Source organism: Microtus pennsylvanicus, chromosome X (genome assembly GCF_037038515.1).
Source record: "Microtus pennsylvanicus isolate mMicPen1 chromosome X, mMicPen1.hap1, whole genome shotgun sequence".
Lineage (NCBI taxonomy): Eukaryota > Metazoa > Chordata > Mammalia > Rodentia > Cricetidae > Microtus > Microtus pennsylvanicus.
The window spans coordinates 118,558,447-118,581,890 of record NC_134601.1 but is presented as its reverse complement, the minus strand read 5'-3'; the positions used below and the strand labels follow the sequence as shown (position 1 = coordinate 118,581,890).

Below are 23,444 nucleotides of genomic sequence, written 5' to 3'. Positions count from 1 at the left end.
TAATGGGGATTGCATGAGAACTGTAGATTGCGTTTGGTAATATGTATGGGCATTTTCACAATATTAGCTTGGTTCTGTGAGCATGGGAATTCTGTTCATCTTAGAGGTTCTTTGATTTTTCTCCTCACTGTTTTGACATTTTCACTTTAGAGCCTTTTAATTCCTTTGTTAGATTAATTTCTAGACATTAATTTTTTTCAAAGCTAGCGTGGTTGGGCCTTTTCTCTTGATTTCTTTCTCAGTGTGTTCATTATTTGTGTATTGAAAAACTACTGTTTTGTATGTTGATTTTCTGAAGGTGCTTATAAATCCCAAGAATTTTCTTTAGGGGCAGTAGTGCACACTTAGAGTCTGGAGGTGGGTGAATCTGGAGTTAAGTCCATCCTCCTCTACATAGGGACCATAAGGACAATTTGGGCCATATAGAATGCTTGCTCAAAGCAATAAAATAAGAGTCTCTTGGTGTAGTTTACTGAATCTCCTATGTCTATGATCATATAATTGGAAAATAGGGATAGTTTGATTTTCTTCCTCCCTTCCTTTCTTCCTTTCTTTATTTTCCTTTCAAATGATCTCATGTAGCTCAGGCTGGCTCTGAATTCACTATGTAGCCAAGGATGACAGTGAACTTCTGATTTACCTGCCCTGATCACTTGAGACTGGGATTATACATGTGTGCCGTCATCAGTGGTTTATGTGAGGCTAGGGATCAAAGCCAGGGCCCTGTTTATGCTAGGTGTGTTAATTACTGTTCTATTGCTGTGCAGAAACACCATGAAACTACATGAGAAAAATGGAAAACAGCTCCACTAAGATCAGGAGTGAGAAAACATACCTTGTCACCAGGACCAAGGCATTTAGTATAATATTCGCTATAGGTTTATCACACGTGACCTTTATTAGGTTGAGCTATATTCCTTCAAGGACTTTTATCATGAAAGGATGTCGGACTTTAACAAAGGCCTTCACTGCCTTTATTGAAATAAATCATCATGTGACGTCTGTCCTTCAGTCTATTAATGTGGTGCATTATAAATATTGATTTGTGCAGGCTGAAGCATCCTTGCATCCCTGGAATGAAATCAGACTGATCATGATAGTGATGTTTTCGATGTGTATTTGAATTTAGTTTGTATTTTATTGAGAAAATTTACATCCATATTCATCAGAGCAATTGGCCTTTAATTTTCTTTTTCTGTTGTTTCCTGTCAGGTTTTGGTAGGAGTGTGATGCTGGCTTTGTCAAGCGAATTTGGCTCTGTTCCTTCCCTCTCTGTTTTATGAAATAGTTCAGGAGCATTAGCATTAGTTCTTCTTTAAAGGTCTGGTAGAATTCAGCTGTGACTCCATCTGGGCCTGGGTTTTTAAAAAATGTCATTTATATTTTAACTTGAAAAGTAAAGAGCCATTCCAAACCTCACATCCTACCCAAGAGAACATCTTCTCAGACATCCTGAAGTTTAAAAAAAACCTTCTTTTTTTGAAAGGTAAGACCTGCTAGGCTTTACAGACTTTACAGACTTATATTGTGGCTTTATCCTATGGCAATCTGTGGGTTTCTTTATCTGTTTTTGAGGCACGGTCTCACTTTGTAGCCCTGGATGACCTGAACCTCATAGAGATTTGCTTGCCTCTGTCTCCGGAATGCTGGAGTTAAAGTTGTGTGCTACCATGCCTGGTCTGTCTGTCTATCTGTCTGTCTGTCTGTCTGTCTGTCTGTCTGTCTGTCTGTCTATCTATCTTATTGTGTAAATGTGTGTATGACGTGTGTGTGTGCATACGTGCATAGTCCATAGTGTGCACGTGTATCAGAAGACATCCTGTGGAATTAGTTTTCTCTTTCCACTTCTATGTGCAACTTGGGTCAGCAGACTTGCTCAACAAGCACCTTTACCTAATCAGTAACCCGTCTCACCAGCCCTATTCTCTCTCTCTTTCTAAAAGGATTACTTTATTTTTATATTTTGTGTATATGAGTGTTTTGCTCTGAGTATGTGTGTGCTCCATATATATACATACAGTGCCCTGTGACACCATCATATTCTTTAGGACTGGATTTACAAATGTTTCTGAAATGGCTGAAAGACACTTAAGGAAATACTCAACATCCTTAGCCATCAGAGAAATGCAAATCAAAACAGTTCTGAGATTCCATCTTACACTTGTCAGAATGGCCAAGATCAAAAACATCGATGACAGCTTATGCTGGAGAAGATGCCGAGTAAGGGGAACGCTCCTCAGTTGCTGGTGGGAGTGCAAACTTGTATATTCACTTTGGGAATCAGTATGGCGGTTTCTCAGAAAATTGGGAAACAATGTACCTCGAGACCCAGTAATACCACTCTTTGGCATATACCCAAAGGATGTTCAACCATACCACAAAGACATGTGCTCAACTATGTTCATAGCAGCATTATTTGTCATAGCCAGAACCTGGAAACAACCTAGATGTCCCTCGACCAAAGAATGGATAAGGACAATGTGGTATATTTAAACAATGGAGTACTACACAGCAGTAAAAAATAATGACATCTTGAAATTTGCAGGCAAATGAATGGATCTAAGAAAAAACATTTTGAGTGAGGTAACCCATACACAAAAATACAAATATAATATGTATGCACTCCTAAGTGGCTTCTAGACATAAAGCAAAGAAAAACCAACCTATAGCCCACAACCCCAGACAACCTAGACAACAAAGAGGACCCTAAGAGATACATATGGATCTACATAGGAAGGAGAAAAAGACAAGATCTTGTGAGTAAATTGGGAGCATGGAGATCATGGGAGAGGGTAGAAGGGGAAGGGGAGGAAGAGGAGAGTGGAGAAAAATATGTAGCTCAATAAAAACAATAAAAATTGTCCTTAAAAACAAAATAAAATAAAACAAAACAAAACAAAAAACAAATGTTTGTGAGCTACCTTATGGGTGCTGAGAACTGAACCCGGGTCCTCTGGAAGAGCAGTCAGTGTTCTTAACCACTGAGCAATCTCTCCAGCCCTCATAGTCTCTTTTGAGTCATATCTTCTCTCTCTCTCTCTCTCTCTCTCTCTCTCTCTCTCTCTCTCTCTCTCTCAAAAGAAAGCATAGTATTGTTTTTACTTTTATGCATGTATGTATGTGGTGTGTGTGTGTGCGAGGGAGAGATAGCATATGTATAGAAACCAGAGGACAATTTGTGTGAGTCAGTTTTTTTCTTGTACCATGTAGCGTTTGGGGCTCAAACTCATATTGTCAGAGCAGAGTGTGGTGGTGCACGCTTTTAATCCCAACACTCGGGAGGCAGAGACAGGTGGATCTCAGTGAGCCTGGGGTACAGAGTGAATTCCAGGAGAGCCAGAGCTGCTACATAGGAAAACCTTGTCTTGAAAAACCAAAAGCAACAACAACAACAACAAACCACAAAAACTACAAAACAAACACACAAACTCAGATTGTCAGACATAGAAGCCAGTGCTTTCACCAGCTGAACCATTTTGCTAGTTCATGTTTGCTTTTTCAAATCGCCAAATCTGGTGCTTTGTAACTACTTACTTAGATCATATTACTGTTTATATCAAACTCAAAAAATGAATAAACTGAAAAATTGCTTATTGTGATAGCTCACTGTAAAATCAGGGACATTCAGCCAGTTCCTACCTCAAATATGTATGCTGTCTCAATCACCAGAAGACTGAGAGGTGAATGGCTTGTCAGTTATGAATAGAGTTCATGGGGTGTACAGCTGAGCTTGTGTATCAAGCTAAACAGGAAACTCAGCATGTGTACTTCTAGGGCTCACAGTAGGTGCACAGGTGGTATCTTCCGGTGGTCTCCCCTATTGGTGTTGACATCCATAGTACACAGTTTGTCCCTAGAGCTCAAGTTCAAGGCTTCTCCACAAGGCACTATTTTTTTTAAGGGAAAAGCTTGAATTTGAAGTTATATAGCCATGACACCTAGTCTCTAAATATGGCATCAATATTTAAGTTGGGCTGTAGACACAGCTCAGTGGTAACAGCCTTACCTAACATATATGTCCTGCATTCTGTGATCAGGAAATGGGAACCAGCTTGGATTTCCATCAACAGGAAAATGGATAATGAAAACGTGGCATATATACATACTGGTATTTTATAAAACCAGGAAGAAAAATGAAATCATGAAATTTACAGAAAAATGGGTGGATCTATTCTATTAAGTGAAGCAGTGCATACTCAGACAAATGTCCTATGTTTTGCTCACACATGGATCTTAGTTTTAGGATGATCTGGAACTCACGATATCACCAAGGATCACCCTGATCCTCCTGCTACCATCTCTCAAGTGCTGGGATTGTAGGTGACTCCTGGTTTGTGTGGAATTGGGACTGGAACCTAGGGTCTTGTACATGCCAGAGAAGAACTCTGATAACTGAGCTCCCTCCTTCCTAAGCCTTGTCTTTGGACTTCTTATAGGATCACACTGAAGCTGTGACTTGGCTTTGGTAGGAAGTGAAGAGGCTACTAGGAGCCAGAAAGATTTCAAGGTCTCTTCACTTTCTCTTTTCAGTGTTTGGACGTTTTCTTCACAGAAGTTTACACTTCCTTGGTGAGATTTATTCTTAGATTTTGTTGTTGTTGTTTTGTTTTGTTTTCTGAGACAGGGATTCTCTGTGGTACAGCTCTGGCTGTCTTGGAACTCCCTATGTAGACCAGACTGGCTTAGAACTCACAGAGATCTGCTTGCCTCTGCCTTCCAAGTGCTGGGATTAAAGGGCATGCACCATCACCGTCCCCTGGCTAGATTTTTTTTTGGGGGGGACTGTTGTGATTGAGATATTTTCCTTGATTTATTTCTTGGCAGTTCTTTACTAATATGTAGAAAACCTTCTGGACTACATAAGACCCCTTTACAATCCCCCAAAACAGAAAAAATAAATAAAGGTTTTGGCCACCTTTATGTTGTAATATAAAATCTAGGGAATATTAATACGCTTTACTAATAATTTTCTAAATGTAAACCTTTAAACATTAATCCAGAGCCCTCCCTTCCCTTGAAGGCTTTCAAAGTTTATTGATACAGGAATGCAAAGAGAAGGGCAAAGCATAGGGTTTAAGCACCACAATAGGCTTCGAAATGCATTTCTGAGGCTGTACTGCACAATGAAAAGCATCTCTACCTTACAGCTTCCTACCTATATTAATACGAGTCTAGAATGGCAACATTGCCTTCTCTCCCTCCATCCCCACTTTCTTTTACTCCCTCCCAGGCCCTCTTTTATAGTTTTCCCCTCCCCTATGCCCTCTTTCTTTTTTCAAAGAGAGACTTCCTCACATAGGGCCTCATTTTGATGGGTTTGGAGTCCTGGAAGCATGACCACCCTACGTTCTCCTAAAAGTGGACTTTGAGAGCTTGTTTGGAGGTTCTAGCATGAGAACGTACCTACTCATAGACCCTTGACCCAACAAAAGGCCTCCTGTCTGCGCCAAGTTACCCTTCTGCATCAGGCCACATATTGGGGAAGGTGAATGTGGAGTAGTGGTGAGAGGAGAAACGGGACAGCCACTTAGCGAGCCAGATCAGTGGAACTGATCCTGGCAATCAGTGAGGTGACAGATTTTACAGAAATCGACCCATGCCTGTCTCCAAGGACTCCAGTATTCCATAAACATGTTTTCACATCTCCTGGGAACTCTCACTTAGGAAGAGAAAAGTTGCAAGTCACTCTTGTGTTCCGTCCTGAAATTGTTTTTTTGAGGGTGAGTTGGGATCTTGTTCTATAGCTCAGCCATGCCCAGAATTTGCAATCCCCTTGCCTCAGCCTCCCTTCTGTCAAGATCTGATCCTTCCTCAAGCCTTATCAAACTCTCATATGGAAAGAAAGTTATGGAGGAAGCAGTGTGGGCCTTAGAAATTCTCAGCAGGGCTATTGGAAGGCCAGAGGAAAGGAATGATTCCATAGGAGACAGGACTAGACCTGGCGTGGGAAACAGGCAAGCCAAAGAGGTTGGAGAAAGAAACAAAGAGCTCAGCAGGGCTTTGTGGCCCTGGAGGTGTGTGTGAAGGTGTGTGGAGGGCTGTTTCAGACAATCAGAGATCCACATGGGCAGGATGGCTCTCTTGTTCAACCGCCTGATGTTGACACCCATCTGTTCCATTTATGCACTGGGACTTATTGCATTTTTTGTTTGTTTGGGTTTTTTTTTTGAGTCAGGGTTTCTCTGTGTAAAAGTCCAGGCTGTTCTGGAACTCACTTTGTAGACCAGGCTGGCCTCGAACTCACAGAGATCCGCCTGTGTCTGCCTTATCCCCAACCATTCACTTCTCTGTTTCTCTTCACATATGGGCAGGCCTCCCATGGATATCAACCAACCATGATATATCAAGTCACAGTGAGGCTAGTCACCTCCTTTTCTATTAAGAATAGAAGAGGCAATCCAGTAGGAGGAAAGGGTCCCCAAGAGCAGGGAAAAGAGTCAGAGACAGACCCTGCTCCCACTGTTAGGAGTCCCACAAGAATACCAAGGTACACAACTGTAACATATATGCAGGAGGCATGGGTCAGTCCCATGCGGGCTCCTTGATTGTTGCTCCAGTCTCTATGAGCCCCTATGAGCTCACGTTAGTTGGTTCTGTGGGTTTTCTTGTGGTGTCCTTGCCATCACTGGATCCTACAATCCTTCCTCCCCCTCTTGGGCAGGATTCCCTGAGCTCCACCTAATGTTTGGCTGTGGGTCTCTGCATCTGCTTCCGTCAGTTGCTGGGTGCAGCCTCTCTGATGACAGTTGGCTAGGCACCAATCTATGAGTATAGCAGGATATCATGAGGAACCATTTCATTGCTTATTTTTTTCAGTCATGTTTGGTTCTATCCCAGGTCTCTGGGTTATCCAGTCTCTGTGGCCTGCCCTCAGGGATGGGCTCCTTCTCATGGTATGGGTCTCAAGCTGGATCAGTCATTGGTTAGTCACTCTCACAATCTCTGTGCCCTCTTTACTCCAACACATCTTGTAGGCAGGGCAGGTTGTATGTTGAAGGTTTTGTGGCTGGGTTGGTGTTCCAATTCCTCCACTGGAAGTCTTGCCTGGTTACAGGAAATGGTAGGTTCAGGCTTCGTATCCCCATTGCTAGGAGTCTTATCTAGGGTCACCGTGATAGATTTCTGGGAGTTTCCACTGCACTAGGTTTTTAAGCTCATCCCAGAAACGCCTCTGATTCAAGTTGTCTCTCCCAGTACTCTCTCCCTCTAGCCTCCCTGCAACTTGATTCCTTCTGTTCCCATCCCGGGGACACCACCACCCATTTCAGACCCATCCCCCAGTACCATGTCTATTCTGTTTCCCCTTCACAGTGAGATTTATGCGTGCTCCCTTGAGCTCTCCTTGTTACCTAGCTTCTCTGGGGTTGTGGACTGTAGGATGGTCATCCTTTGCTTTATGTCTAATATCTGCTTATGAATGAGTACATACTGTGCTTGCCTCTCTGGGTCTGGCTTACTTCACCTAGAGTGCTCTTTTCTAGTTCTACTCAATTGCCAGCAACTTTCATTACACATTTTTTATGTAATTCTTTTTTAAAAATTCATATATTTATTTTACAACCTGGCTGAATCCTCTCCCAATCCTCCCCTTCCAGTGCCTCTCCCCCGTTTTCCTCTACATTTTCCCCTACGTTTTCCTTCTCCTCCATCTCCATCTAAAAGGTTGTCTCCTATGAGTATCACTAAAACACACCATATCAAGTTGCAGTAAGACTAAGCATTTCCCATGTATTAAGGCTGGGGCAAGGCAACCCAGTATGAGGAATAGGGACCCAAAAGCCAGTAAAAGAGTTGGAGACAGGCCCTGCTCCCACTGTTAGGAGTCCTATAAGAAGACCAAGCTACACAACTGTCACATATATGCAGAGTACCTAGGTCAGTCCTATGCAGGCTCCTTGGTTGTCAGTTCAGTCTCTGCGAGCCCCTTTTTAAATTTATTTATTTATTAAAGATTTCTGTCTCTTCCCTGCCACCACCTCCCATTTCCCTCCCCTTCCCCCAATCAAGTCCCTGTCCCTCGTCAGCCCAAAGAGCAATTCAGGGTTCCCTGCCCTGTGGGAAGTCCAAGGAACCCCCACCTCCATCCAGGTCTAGTAAGGTGAGCATCTAAACTGCCGAGGCTCCCACAAAGCCAGTACGTGCAGTAGGATTAAAAACCCATTGCCATTGTTCTTGAGTTCTCAGTAGTCCTCATTGTCCACTATGTTCAGCGAGTCCGGTTTTATCCCATGCTTTTTCAGACCCAGGCCAGCTGGCCTTGGTGAGTTCCCAATAGAACATCCCCATTGTCTCAGTGTATGGGTGCACCCCTCTCTGCGAGCCCTTATGAGCCCAGGTTAGTTGACTGTGTGAGTCTTCCCGTAGTGTCCTTGATACCACTGGCTCATATATTCCTTTCTCCTCCTCCTCCTCCTCTCCTCCTCCTCCTCCTCCTCCTCCTCCTCCTCCTCCTCCTCCTCCTCTTCCTCCTCCTCCTCCTCCTCCTCCTCCTCCTCCTCCTCCTCCTCCTCCTCCTCCTCCTCCTCCTCCTCCACAGAATTCTGAAACTCTGCCTAATGTTTGGTTGTGGGTCTCTGTGTCTACCTCCATCAGTTGCTAGATGACAGCCCTCTGATGGTAATTGGCCTAGGCACCAGTTTAGTCACAGGAGATGGCTACTTAGCCATTATTGTTAGGAGTCTAAGCTGGGGTTCCCCCTATAGACTCCTGGGAGATTCCTCTGTGCCAGGCCTCATAATTCCTGACCTCATAATGCCTCCCTCCAACAGTCTCCCTTAACCCTCACCTCCTCCGTGCCCCCAATCTGATTGCTCATGTTCCCATCCCCACCTGCCTCAGTCCATTTATCAAATCTCTTCTATGTCCCCTTCCCAGGGAGTCCCCCCATGAACTCTTCTTGGTACCTAGTCAATCTGGGTCAATGGGTTGTAGCATAGTGATCCTTTACAGCTAATATTCACTTATGAGTTAGTACACACCATGTTTGTCTTTATTGGTCTAAATTACCAATCACTCATGATGATATTTTATAGTTCAACCCATTTGCCTTCATATTTCTTGGTGACCTCGTTTATAACAGCTGACTAATACTTCATTGTGTAAATGGACCACATTTTCTTTATCCATTCCTCAGGAGAGGGACATTTAGACTATTTCCAGGTTCTGGCTATTACAAATAAAGCTGATATGAACATAGTTGAACAAGTGTCCTTTTGGTATGGTCGAGTATCCTTTGGGTATATGCCCTAGCGTGGTATTGCTGGGTCTTGAGGTAGATTGATTCCCAGTTTTCTGAGGAACCGCCACACTGATTTTCAAAGTGGCTGTACAAGTTTGCACTCCCACCAGCAGTGGAGGAGTGTTCCCCTCGTTCCACATCTTCTCCAGCATGAGCTGTTGCTTATATATTTATCTTAGTCATTCTGACAGGTGTAAGATGGTACCTCAGAGTTGTTTTGATTTGCATTTTCCCGATGGCTAAGGATGTTGAACATCTATTTCAAGTGTCTCTTGGCTATTTGAGTTTCTTCTGTTGAGAATTCTCTGTTTAGATTTGCACCCCATTTTTATTGGTTATAAATGTTTATTTTCATTTAGGGGGGTTGGTTACAAATTGGTATTGTTCACGGTCAATCTCTTTCTAAAAGAAGGGAGATATGATGGGAAAAAAGGGTTGAACCCCATTTTTTTTATTTTTATTGAGCTTTACATTTTTCTCTCTGCTCCCCTCCCTGCCTCTCCCCGCTTCAACCCTCCCTCATGGTCTCCATGTTCCCAATTTTCTCAGGAGATCTTGTCTTTTTCTACTCCCCATGTAGATTAGATCCATGTATGTCTCTCTTAGTGTCCTCATTATGGTCTAAGTTCTTTGGGGTTGTGATTTGTGGACTGGTTTTGCTTTATGTTTAAAAACCACCTATGAGTGAGTATATATGATAACTGTCTTTCTGTGTCTGGGTTGCCTCACTGAAAATAATGTTTTCTAACTCCATCCATTTTCCTGCAAAATTCAAGATGTCATTATTTTTTTATGCTGTGTAGTACTCTATTGTGTAAATGTACCACATTTTCCTTATCCACTCTTCAGTCGAGGGCGTTTAGATTGTTTCCAGGTTCTGGCTATGACAAACAATGCTGCTATGAACATAGTTGAGCACAGATACTGAGAGAAACAATTATAAATGGGACCTCCTGAAACTGAAAAGCTTCTGTAAAGCAAAGGACATGGTCAACAAGACAAAACGACAGCCTACAGAATGGGAAAAAAAATCTTCACTAACGCCACATCAGATAGAGGTCTGATCTCCAAAATATACAAAGAACTCAAAAAATTGGTCATCAAAAGAACACATAATCCAATAAAAAATGGAGTACAGACCTAAACAGAGAACTCTCAACAGAGGAATCTAAAATGGCTGAAAGACACTTAAGGAAATGTTCAACATCCTTAGTCATCAGAGAAATGCAAATCAGAACAACTCTGAGATTTCATCTTACACCTGTAAGAATGGCCACGATCAAAAACACTGATGACAACTTATGCTGGAGAAGTTGTGGGGTAAAGGGAACACTTCTGCCTGCCTCTGCTTCCCAAGTACTGGGATTAAAGGTGTGCACCACCACTGCTTGGCTTACAGAAACTTTTCAATTTCAATTTCATGAAGTCCCAATTATTAATTGTTGATTTTTTAAAAACAATGGAATTTTATTTTGATGAAAAACTCGAGTTTAACAAACATTTAGTAAATGAGCAAACAGGAAGGGTGAACGTCAGGAGGTTTACTGTCCAGTCTGCCTTGTCCTTAATCAGTTCAAATATTTATTTACTAATGCTTTTTTTTCTTAACAATTATGGGATAAGAAAATGAACTGTTGAAGCCATGTTAGAGTGGTGGCGCACAGTATAACACAAGCCCTTCTATCAGAGTATTCCTCAGTACAGTATGGGTAGTTGGCCCACAAGAAGCAAAATCATATTTATCTTGAGTTTGTTTGAGTGATGAGAAGAGATCTGATGCTCCTAATGTCGGTTCACTCATCTCCAGAGCCCTCCATTTAACCACCGTCTATAAAGTGTAACTCTTAATATTCTGCATTTTATCTGGGGCATGATGAGTATCAATCTACACTGAAAGTACCCCAGCTGCCAGTTCCCACGACTTCTGAGAAGACCGAGCTGTGTGAAAAAGGACTGATCCCATTATGCTGTCTTATTGCTATTGCTAGAACTTCCAGCACTATATTGAAGAGGTATGGCGAAAGTGGGCAGCCTTGTCGTGTTCCTGAGTTAAGCGGGATGCTTTGAGTTTCTCTCCGTTTAATTTGATGTTAGCTGTCGGCTTGCTGTATATAGCTTTTATTATATTTAGGTATGACCCTTGTATCCCTAATCTCTCCAAGACTTTTAACATAAATGGATGTTGAATTTTGTCAAATGCTTTTTCAGCATCTAATGAAATGATCATATGGTTTTTTTCTTTCAGTTTATTTATATGATGGATTACGTTGATAGATTTTCGTATGTTGAACCATCCCTGCATCTCAGGAATGAAGCCTACTTGATCATAATGGATAATTTTTCGGATGTGTTCTTGGATTCGGTTTGCCAGTATTTTGTTGAGGATTTTTGCGTTGATATTCATGAGTGAGATCGGCCTGTAATTCTCTTTCCTGGTTGAGTCTTTGTGTGGTTTTGGTATCAGAGTAACTGTAGCATCATAAAAGGAATTTGGTAATGACCCTTCTGTTTCTATATTGTGGAATACATTGAGGAGTATAGGTATTAGGTCTTCTTGGAAGTTCTGGTAGAATTCCGCATTGAAACTATCTGGCCCTGGGCTTTTTTTGGTAGGGAGGTTTTTGATAACAGCTTCTAGTTCTTTGCGACTGACAGGTCTGTTTAGATTGTTCACCTGGTCCTGATTTAATTTTGGTAAATCGTATTTATCTAAAAAAGTGTCCATTTCTTTTACATTTTCCAGTTTAGTGGCATACAAGCTTTTGTAGTAAGATCTAATGACTCTCTGAATTTCCTCTGTGTTTGTGGTTATGTCCCCCTTTTCATTTCTGATCTTATTAATTTGCAAATTTTCTCTCTGCCATTTGATTAGTTTGGATAGGGGTTTGTCAATCTTGTTGATTTTCTCCAGGAACCAGCTTCTTGATTCATTGATTCTTTGGATTGTTTTCTGTGTTTCTATTTTGTTGATTTCAGCCCTCAGTTTGATTATTTCCAGTCTTCTACTCCTCCTAGGTGAGTCTGCTTCTTTTTTTTCTAGAACTTTCAGGTGGGCTGTTAAGTCTCCAATATGTGCTTTCTCTGTTTTCTTTAAGTGGGCACTTAGTGCTATGAACTTTCCTCTTAGGACTGCTTTCATAGTGTCCCATAAGTTCGAGTATGTTGTTTCTTTATTTTCATTGAATTCAAGGAAGACTTTAATTTCTTTCTTTATTTCTTCCTTAGTCCAGGTATGGTTCAGTAGTTGACTGTTCAGTTTCCATGAGTTTGTAGGATTTCTGGGGGTAGCATTGTTGTTGAATTCTAACTTTAATCCATGGTGGTCTGATAAGACACAGGTGGTTAGTAATATTTTTTTGTAGCTGTTCACCTTCCTAGATATGGATGGAGGGGGGAGGACCTAGGACTTACCACAGGGCAGGGAACCCTGACAGCTCTTTGGACTGGAAAGGGAGGGGGAGAGGAGTGGGGGGAAGGGGAGAGGGGTGGGAGGAGGGGGAGAAGAGTGGGAGGAGGGGGAGAAGAGTGGGAGGAGGGGGAGGGAAATGGGAGGCTGGTGGGAGGAGGTGGAAATTTGTTTTTTTTCTTTTCTTTATCCTCCTTTTATCAATAAAAAAATTAAAAAAAAAGGACTGTCCCCGTACAAAGAACCAATTTCACAAACCTACTGGTAAACAAATGCATTTATAGAACTGGAACCAGGATGCTAAAGTTGTACTCATTAAAAAACCATTCAGCTACCGTTGGTCTTAAAAAATGCCTGCACTGCAGTATCCTAAACACATGCATCTCACAATGAAGAGAAGTGGCCTTGCGGTGCAGAATGAGGAGTACGGCGTCTCTACAAGAGTAGCATGCTATGATTTCAGGAACAGCAGCATCACAGCATTGGATTCTGTGCAGCAGGATAGAGATCGTTATTGCCCGAGGCAGGGTGGCTGGGGAGGATCTCCAGCTCATCCACCTGTGGAGTAGGGTGCATGACTACCCACTGGTCCTGGGGAATGTCTGCGGCAGGCGCCGCCAGGTTGGTGATAGATTTACTCTTTACACACTGAAAGTCTACATACCGACTCTTTCCTTCCTCCTTCTCCCAGGACATTCGAATAAAGGGTCTTTGGACGTAGTTGTAAATGACTTCGGGGCGACCTCCTGGCCGTTACTTTTTCTTTGTAGGTAGGATAGCCTTTGATTCCCAATCTAATCTTCTTAAGACCCCTCTCCTTCAAAGCTGATTTGGCCACATCTCTGTTTTCAATGTACTTGAAAAATCTATAAAATTTTGTGCTATAGATAATTTGTGAATACTCCTCTCCCATCTGTGGTGGATACTCCTTGTCCCAATCAACCACATCATCATCTGTAAGCACCGCTATATGGCACCCTCGTTCCCCACTCTGGGCGCTCGCTACCATGAGAGGGAGGATCATTTCTTCCAGATAAAATTCAAATCGTCTACGAGCACCCTCATTTAATAATTCACGCGGAAGGGCACTGAGATCACTACATTCAATTGTACTGTATTCAAAAGAGACACAAAGGTAATCACAAGCTTCTCTCAGCTCAGGAATAGATATGCCATCAGGACAGCGGATGATTCCTGTCTTATAGTAATCCAAAATAGCTCGAAACACAGTAGAACCCATTCCTTCTGCCACCTCATACTCTCCCTTTTCATCGGGACTTGTGAAACTATGTTCTCGGCCAGATCCAAACATCCTGCCCAGCATTGTATTTGGCTGTGCAGTGAAAATGGCCGGGTCCACGACAAATCTGGTGTCATCTACTATCAGTGTCACTCGCTCAGATGTCCTCACGCTCCGCGTGCCTTCTTTTGCGTTCTCATACACAAATGCCATCTCCCCGGATGTCTTACAGCTACCATCTGAGCTCGACTGATTGCTGTTTCTGCTGCTCCCGGCACTGCTCATGGAGCCATTCGGGGACGCTCTTTGAGGACGAGGATTGCTTGGACGAGATGAATTATGATCTTTTTCTCGTTCAACATAGTGCTGTCGTGTTGGTGAAGTCACATTTCGAATACAAGGAGTAAGCTGAGACTCTGCTCGCTCATGAGATGACCTTCGTCTGTCTCTTGATCGCCCGTGTCCCCCACTAGCACTGTGCAGACTCATTTTAGCGTGGTTGACTCCTCCCTTAGCAACATGTGAGGCAGTGTTCCAATTCCTTCTCCCTCATAGAGGTCCAGCCTGCTCAGATAAATCGCCCTATTGTGATGCGCCCTATTGTGACGCGCCCTCTGCCCTCTTCGGGTTGTCGCTGTGGTGGCCCAAAGATGATAGGAAAGGGGCGGGGCACGGGGTTACTCTGCCCTGCCGGCCCCTGAGATGTCCACTGAGTGTCCTGAGTGTCGAGGAGAAGGGCTATCAGACGCTCCACCAGCTGTACCTACCAGAGCTGCCCTGGCAGGTTGCAGGCCGGCTCCTTAATTGTTGATCTTAGTGTCTGTGCTATTGGTGTTCGTTCAGAAAGCTGTCTCCTGTACCAATGTGTTTGAGATTGTTTCTCACTTTCTCTTCTGTCAGGCTCAGTGTATCTGGATTAATGGGTCTTTGACCCACTTGAACTTGAGTTTTGTGCAGGGTGATAAATATGGATCAATTTGCATTCTTCTATATGTTGACATTCAGTTAGACTATTCTTCAGTTGACGGACGTCTAGGTTGTTTCCAGGTTCTGACTACTACGAATAATGCTGCTATGAACATAGTTGAAAGCACTCAGTAAATAAGGCAAAATGACAACCTATAGGATGGGAAAAGATCTTCACCAACTTCACATCAGACAGAGGGCTGATCTCCAAAATATATAAAGAACTCAAGAAATTAGATATCAAGATATCAAATAATCCAATTCAAAAGTGAGGTACAGATCTAAACAGAATTCTCAACAGAAAAATCTCAAAAGGTCGAAAGACATTTAAGGAATTGTTCAATATCCTCAGTCATCAGGGAAATACAAATCAAAATGACTGATAAACCATCTTACACATGACAGAATGGCTAAGATACAAAACATTTATGACAGCCTATTTTGGAGAGAATGTGGAGTAAGGGGATGCACAGCCATTTTGGAGATCAGTATGGCGGTTTCTTAGAACATTGGGACTCAATCTACCTCAAGGCCCATTGATACCACTCTTGGGCATATACCCAAAGGATGCTCAGTCATAACCCAGCTCCTATCATTTTTATGTTCAGTCTTTTCATGGTGTCCCAGATTTCCTGGATGTTTTGTGTTAGGAACTTTTTAGATTTAACATTTTCTTTGACCGATGAATCTATTTTCTCTAGCGTGTATTCAATGCCTGAGATTGTCTCTCTCTCTCTTTTTCTCTTTCTCTTTACATTTTTTATTAGATTAAAAAAATATCAATCCAAATTCCCACTCCCTCCCCTCCCATTCTCTCCACACACCTTCCCACCCCACCCCCTCCAATCGTAAGAGAGGGCAAGGCACCTTTCCCTGTCGAAAGTCCAAGGCCTTTCCCACTACATCTAGGCTGAGCAAGGTATGTATCCAAAGAGAATAGGATCCAAAAAAGCCAGCACACGTAGTAGAGACAAATCCCAGTGCCACTGCCAGTGGCCTGAGATTCTCTCTTCCATCTCTTGTATTGTTGTAGTTCCGGTTCGGTTACCCAGATTTTCCATTTCTAGCATTCCCTCAGTTTGTGTTTTCTTTATTGTTTCCATTTCCATTGTCAGGTCTTGAACAGTTTTCTTTATCTGCTTGGTTTTTTTCTTGGCTTTCTTTTAGGGATTTATTGGTTTCTTCCATATTTTGTTTGCCTTTTCCTCAATCTTTAAGAGATTTGTTCATATCCTCTTTAAGGATCTCTGTTATCTTCATAACATAATTTTGAAGGTCATTTTCTTGTGCTCCAGCTGAGTTGGATTGTTCAGGTCTTGTTGCTGTAGGATAGCTGGGCCCTGGTGATGCCATATTGATTGTGTTCTTGCACTGGTGTTTAGATATCAGAATTTGGGATGATTTTAAGTCTAGGTGTTGATTTTTTTGGTTGGATGGGTGTTTTGTTCCTTGATTTCTCTTTCCTCTCTGGTCTCCTGGCCTATTTGGCCAAGAGTTCTGGTTGACTAGCATGTCTTCGGGTTCAGTAGGGAATCCCCTCTGTTTTTTGGGGGGGGCTAGGGGGGTTCCTCGATTAGGCTTGGACTTTGCTGAGCCTGAAGTCCTCTTCTGAAGTTGTAGACCAGGATATGGAGACCAGGAAGGGGATGCAGACTGGGGCCTCTAGATTAGGTCTTGCTTCTGCTGTCCCTAGGTCTAACCTGGCCTCCAGTACAGCTGCCAGTGCTGGGGTCCCCAGATCCATCCTCTGCTTCAGTAAGACTGATTTTTTCTGAAGTCATAGACCTGGGATTCCTATATTCAGCTTGGCCTCTGGGGTTTCTAGAAGCAGCCTGGCCTCCAGTAAGACTTCTGGAGCTGTGGGCCCTAGTATGGACCCCAGAGGGAGTGGTGCAGTCTGGTGCTGCTGGACAGGCTTTAAGGAGTGTTAGGTGGCCGTGGGTAGTGTCTTGCCTTGGGTTCCTTAATCCTGCCTGGCCTCTGGTAAAGCCAAAGACCTCTTCCAATGTAGTAGGCCAGGATATGGGGTTGAGGGGTGGGGGTGAAGTCTGGGGTTATTGGACAGGCTTTAAAGGGGTTTAATGGGCAGTGGGCAGTGTCTTCCCTGGAGTCCCTAGGACTGCTCCAGCCTCTGGTATAGCTGTGGGACCTAGTGTGGAGCCCGGGGGAGAGGGCATATCTTCCTGGCCTTGTTGTCATTGAAAATTCAATTTAGTTAGTTTTTAAGTTTTTTTTCATTTTTATTTATATGCAAATGTGCCTGTGGTCCTGGTATCTTTTGTGTACAGAAAAGGGAATTGGATTCCCTGGAGCTAGAGTTTCAAATGGTTGTGAGCCACCTGACATGGGTACAAGGAACTGAACCCAGGTCTTCTGGAAGAGCAGCAGTCAATGCAGCTTTAATTTGCATTTTCCCAGATAGGTCCAGAGATCTTGCACGTTTTTTGAGGTATCTATTGGGCATTTATATTTCTCTTTTTGAGAACTGCCTATTCCTGTTATTGGTCCATTCATTGATTGAATGGTAGTGTTTTGGTGCTTACATTTTCACAATTTTTTAATTTTAAAAACAGACTTATTTTTTGTTTTGCCTGAATGTATGTATGTGCACCACATGTGTGCCTACTGCCAATGGAGGTCAGAAGAAGGCATTAGATCCCATGGAACTGGAGTTATAGATGATTGTGAGCCACCATGTGGGTTCTGGGAGCTGAACCCAGGCCCTCTGCCACAGCAGCAAGTGCTCTTAACTGTGGAGTCATCTCTCCAGGCCCCACTAACTTTCAGTTTTTTTGTATATCCACAATATTAATCCTCTCTCTTATGTATAATTCGGCATGCTTCCCATGTTGTCAATTGTCTCTTTACTCTGGCGATTCTTTGCTGGGTAAGAGCTTCTTGATTTCATTTGTCAGTTCTTGAGATTATTTCCTATTCTACAGAAATCCTTTTTAGAAAGACTGCCTGTGCCAATGTCTTCCAGTGTTTTCTCTAGGTTTCAAAGTTCCAGTTCTAACATTGTGGTCTTCGATGCATTTTGAACTGATCCAGAGAGAGCTGGATGTAGATGAATTCTGATACATGTGGAAATGCACCATTGTTAAAATTGCTATTTGTTCTCCAGTATGTTTTTGATACCCCTTTTTGATGGAGGAAGGTCATTGGTTAATTATAATAAAGAAACTGCTTGGCCCTCATAGGTTAGAACATAGGTAGGTGGAGTAAACAGAACAGAATGCTGGGAGGAAGAGGAAGTGAGCTCAGAGGCCATGCTCCCCTCTCCCGGGCAGATGCCATGAAGCAAGCTGCCAGGTCAGACATGCTGAATCTTTCCCGGTAAGACTGATGCTACGCAGATTATTAGAAATGGGTTAGGCAAAATATGAGAATTAGCCCGTAAGAGGCTAGAGCTAGTGAGCCAAGTAGTGTTTAAAAGAATACAATTTGTGTGTTGTTATTTTGGGGTATAAGCTAGCCGGTGGCGGGAGCTGGGTGGCAGAATGCAACCCGCAGCTCCTACAACACCTTTTCACAATTCAGGTGGCTCGGTATGTGTTTATTTCTGAGTCCTCTATTCCATTGGTTTGCACCTGTATTTTTGCAAGTACCATGCTGTTTTTCTTGTTAGGACTCTGTAATACAATTTGAAGTTAGGTATTGTGGTACCTGGTCTTTGAGAAGTTTAGTTAAGACAGTCTTCAAAACTCATGTTCTTCTTGCCTCCCTTTTCTGGGTATTGTGAACGCAAGGGTGAACCGCCACATCTAGTTTTGCAAGAAATCTATTGGGGAAATGTCAGGGGAAGGAAAAGGTCAAGGGAGAGGAAGTAACGTGGGAAGTATTTCTAATTGTATTGCAGGTCACACGCTCGTGCAAAGGGAGAGGAGAATGGAAGAAGGCCGAGGAGGAAGTAGTTCAGGTTTGAGAATTCTTAGCCAGGTTGATGGGGAACCTGAAGTAGATCAACCCTTAGGTGCTATACTTGGTGGAACATGCTTTTCAAAAATCAGCTTTTTGGAGGTTGAGATAGAACTCCCATAAGTTTGGGGTGAGCCTTGGCTACACAATTCATTTTATTCTAGCCTGGGATTTATACCGACTTTCAGGTGAGCCTGGTTACAGAATGAGATACTGTTTCAAGCATCCATTCCTGCAAAATAAAAGCCAGTGAAGTGTGGTTTGTCTGTAATCTCAGCACTTTGGAGCTGAACCAGGAGGTTCAGGAGTTCAAGCTCAGCCTCAGCTACATATTGAGTTCCATGTCAACCTGGGTTATGTGACACTCTATTAAAAACAAAACAAAACAAAGAAACTACCCAAATAAAAATGCTTAGGGCTTGATCAGATTTACGTAAGAATATATAATCTAGGGGTAGTTGCACGTTTTCATGTTGACATTTTACAAATGTGTACCCTAACCCAGAAGTCTCCTTTGCCTGGATGATTTTCAAATTTATTGATGCAGTAGAGAGAAAGGTAACTGTAGCCTTAAGGACCAGAATTGGCTCAGAAATGCATTTCAGAGGCTGTTACAGAAGAGAGAATAAACACTATCTCTTCACATCATCTAGTTTTGCTGATTCAGCAGGGCTCCAGCCTGCCAATCTTTTATTCCCACCCCTCTCTCTTCCTCCCTCCCTCCCTCCCTCCCTCCCTCCCTCCCTCCCTCCCTCCCCTCTATCTCTTCCTTTTTTCCTTCCTTTCCTTTTTTTAATTTTTTTTCCTTTTTTTTAAATTTTTCACAACAGTATTTCTCTGTGTAGCTCTGGCTGTCCTGGAACTCGCTCTGTAGACTAGGCTGGTCTTGTACTCAAGAGATTCACCTGCCTCTGCCTCATGAGTGCTGGGATTAAAGGTGTACATGGCCACTGCCTGGCTCACTCTTTCTCCCTCCCTCCTTCCCTCTCTCCCTCCGTCTGTCTTTCTTTCTTCCTTCCTTCCTTCCTTTCATTCATTCTTTCTTTCATAGTAAGACAACTCTCCCCATGCAGTAACACATCCGGGTAATAGCTGAAGTCTTGGAAGCTAGCTTTCTTATCCTCCATTCTCCTACAAAGTGACTGTGGACACCTTTTATTGAAGTTCTAGTACATAAGCACAGCTACTCACATACACTTGATCAAAGAACAGTCTTCTATTGGGGAAGCTCATCTGTTTTTGGATGGAGCCTGTAGCTTGTAAACACTAAGTCTGGAGGGAGGAAGGGGCCACCTGCCTAGCTGACCAGATCAGCCAAATCAACCCTGGCTACAACTGGAGTGGCAGGCATTGCAATAAGATTCTTCTCACATCCAAGAATTCCCACGTTTTTATCAACATGAGTTCACATCCTCTGGATACTCCCCCAACTGCTCTATCTAGATCATTCTTTTTGGAGACAGACTCTTGTTATGTAGTTCAGGTTGGCCTAGAACCTGTAGTCATCATACCTCTACCTCTCTTCGATGTTTACTAGCTCCTTATTCAAGCCCAATAAAGACTTCAGCTGGGAAGAGCAGCTTTAGTGAAGACTGGCTAAAAGACCTAATAAATGTCCCAATTTTGTTGTTGCCCTTCAGCGACTCTTTAAAAATAGTCGTGACACCTTTGGGGCCCAATGACCCTTTCACAGGGGTCACATATCAGATATCCTGCATATTAGATATTTACAGTATGATTCATAACAATAGCAAAATGACAATTATGAAGTAGTAACAAAATAATTTTATGGTTGGGGGTCATCACAACACAAGGAATTAGGTTGAGAATCATTGCTCCATGAAGATTATAACGGTCATGGCCTCCCTCACTGCAATAAGGCTGTAAACTCAGGTTGACTTCTCAATAGTTTACCTTGGTGGGTTGGGGGGTAGATCCAGCATTGGGCATAGTCTACAAGCCCATTCTTTTGCTCTGCATGAGGACAAATGAGATTTTTGCATATCAACAGGTAGAACCCTAAGAGAACTGGGTATGAGACAGACTCATAACTACTGACTTGCAAAGAAAGAAGCATCTGAAAGGAATGGCCCCATCTATTCCCTTGCTCATCGTACACCCTGTGTATGTATGACAAAGGTTCTGCTGTAGTCTTATACATTCCCATACTGTGCTTCCCTATCCCAGAGCTGTTCCTGAAGAGAATGATCCTTGTCTTGTATATATAAAGACTATCATTATTATGAACGAGATTGTGCAAAGCTCATATGATGCATAGCCAGCTAATCGAGAAACCCGTCTATGCCTCAGCTGTGGCTCATAGCGGGCTGTCTGCCATTGACCTCCAGGAAGCTTAGTCCCATGGGACATGTAGCTCCCGTCCGGCATAATGACATATGTCATGTCACAAGACGACACTGGAGTTTGTGTGGCATTATAGCATTTCATATATGTATATGTTTTACATGTTAATGTCATATATGTCATTATAATTTGTTCTCATTAATTCCCCTCCTTGATGCTGTCCCCCATTTCTCTTCAGAGACTTCTGATTTTTCTTTTTCTATTTCATCTGTTCCATTGTTCTCCATAATTCCTACTTCCATTATAATTTCTTCATCTCTTCTCATAAGCTCCTTTTTACTTTGAGACTTACAAACCCATATTTGTAAATGCACACACACAGTACTAGGAATCATTTTAAGTCTAAGTTCCATATATGAGAGCAAATGTGTTTTTCTCTTCTGGAGTCTGGCTTATTTTGCTTTACATAATGGTTGTCAAATGCGTTCATTTCTCTGTAAATGTCATGATTTCCTTTGCCATTATGGTTGCATAAAATTTTATTGTGTGTATGGCCACGTTTTCTTTATCCTTTCATCTGTTAATGGATATCTAGGAAGGGAGGGAGGGAGGAAAGAGAGGGAGATTCTTAACTCTGGTGGAGCATTTGACAAGCATGTATAAGACAACTAGGCTTAATTCCCAGCAAAAGACACACACACACACACACACACACAGAGAGAGAGAGAGAGAGAGAGAGAGAGAGAGAGAGAGAGAGAGAGAAAGGAAAAAGAAAGAACAAAGTTAGTTACTGGTGCTCAGGGTGTGCTTTGGTAGCATATCACTTGCCTAGCATGCATGCGGCCCTGGGTTCCATTATTAAAACTACAAAAACAAATCTGAGCCAGGCAGTGGTAACACACATCTTTTAGCCCTGCACTTGGGAGGTGTAGGCAGGCAGATCTCTGAGTCTCAGGCCAGCTTGGTCTACAGAGTGAGTTCCAGGACAGTCAGGGCTACACAGAGAAACCCTGTCTCCCAGCCCCCAAACACATTTCCATTTATTTGTTTTGTATGTTTTTACAGTACTGAAATCTTACAGCATGTTTACAAATCTTTCTTCACACACATAGAGCCAAGTGGTTAGGATACGTTAGGAAATTTGGGGTTAGTGTGTTGTATATTGACTCACCTAGAATATGGACGTAAGAGATACTTCTCAGTGTTGGACTGAGAATTCTTAACGTGTATATTTCCATCCCAGCTGCAGCAGGCTCTGTACTACATGAGGAAGATAGATGTCATTTGGACCCGATAGAGCTCAGAGTCAAGTGGAACAGGAGGTCTCTCATTCAGACGCCCGGACGCTCATTAAAATCCATTAAACTACATATGAGTTGATTTATACAGTGTCAAATCCCCTTAGCTTTATCTACTGAAGGAAAACATATGGCACCCCGCGACCCAACAACTGCAATGCTACATATAGAATCAAGAAAAGTGGTGTCCATGTCTGCCAGAAGACTTCATGAGGCTGTTCATGAGCTTTGCTTATAATAGGCAAGAACTAGAGATAACTCTAGCATTCGGTGACAGGGCGATGGATAAACAGAACACTACACATTACACAGCAATCCCGTAAAAACAGGCCCCTGCTGCGCTTAACCACATACAAGATTCACGGACATAATAAGTGAAAGAAGCCAGATACTCAAGATGAAATACTGTGCAATTCCACTTAAGTGAAGTTCAAGAGCGTGTAAAGTTAATTCACGGTGATAGAACTCAGGAGGCTAGTGCAGGGAGGAATGATATTGACGAGATTTAGTGCATACCTGCCAAGAAGACCTCATAAATATCCTAATTTTGTCTTTGCTCTTCTGAGATGCTATAAGGGCTGTCAAGGTCCTGGTCTCCCTTACTAAAATAAGCAGGAAACTTAGGTTTGCTGGTGACAGTTGACTTTGGTGGGTTTGCGGGGAGAGTCGGCATTAGATACATGCAAGCCAGTTCTTTCTCTTTGCATGAGGACAGGGAAGGCTTTTTGCAAAGCAAAGGGTAGAACCTTAAGAGAGTTGAGAATAAGACTGATCCAAAGAAAGGGGCAAGAGAAAGGAGTGACCCCATGCGAGACAAGACTGGCCTGGGTGTGGGAGACAGCCAGTCCAAAAGGTTGGAGAGAGGAGCTAGGTCGCCAGTAGGGCTGTGAGGCCCTGGAGATGTGTGTGAAGGTGTGTGGAGGGCTCTTTCAGGCGGTTGGGAAGCCACATGGGCAGAATGGCTCTCTTGTTCAACTCCTTGGACTCTACCCAGGCAGTGTTGACTCTCTTCTCTACTTTATGACTGTCCGTCTGTTCCATTTATACACTAAGGCGTGTTTTCTTAAAATATGG

General features: G+C 42.9%; 1 pseudogene; it reads right to left on the bottom strand.

Annotated features, from left to right (window-relative positions):
* Nucleotides 1-13,118: 13,118 nt before the first annotated feature.
* LOC142841087 (BTB/POZ domain-containing protein 10 pseudogene) lies at nucleotides 13,119-14,373 on the bottom strand (annotated as a pseudogene).
* Between the last annotated feature and the right edge of the window lie 9,071 nt (nucleotides 14,374-23,444).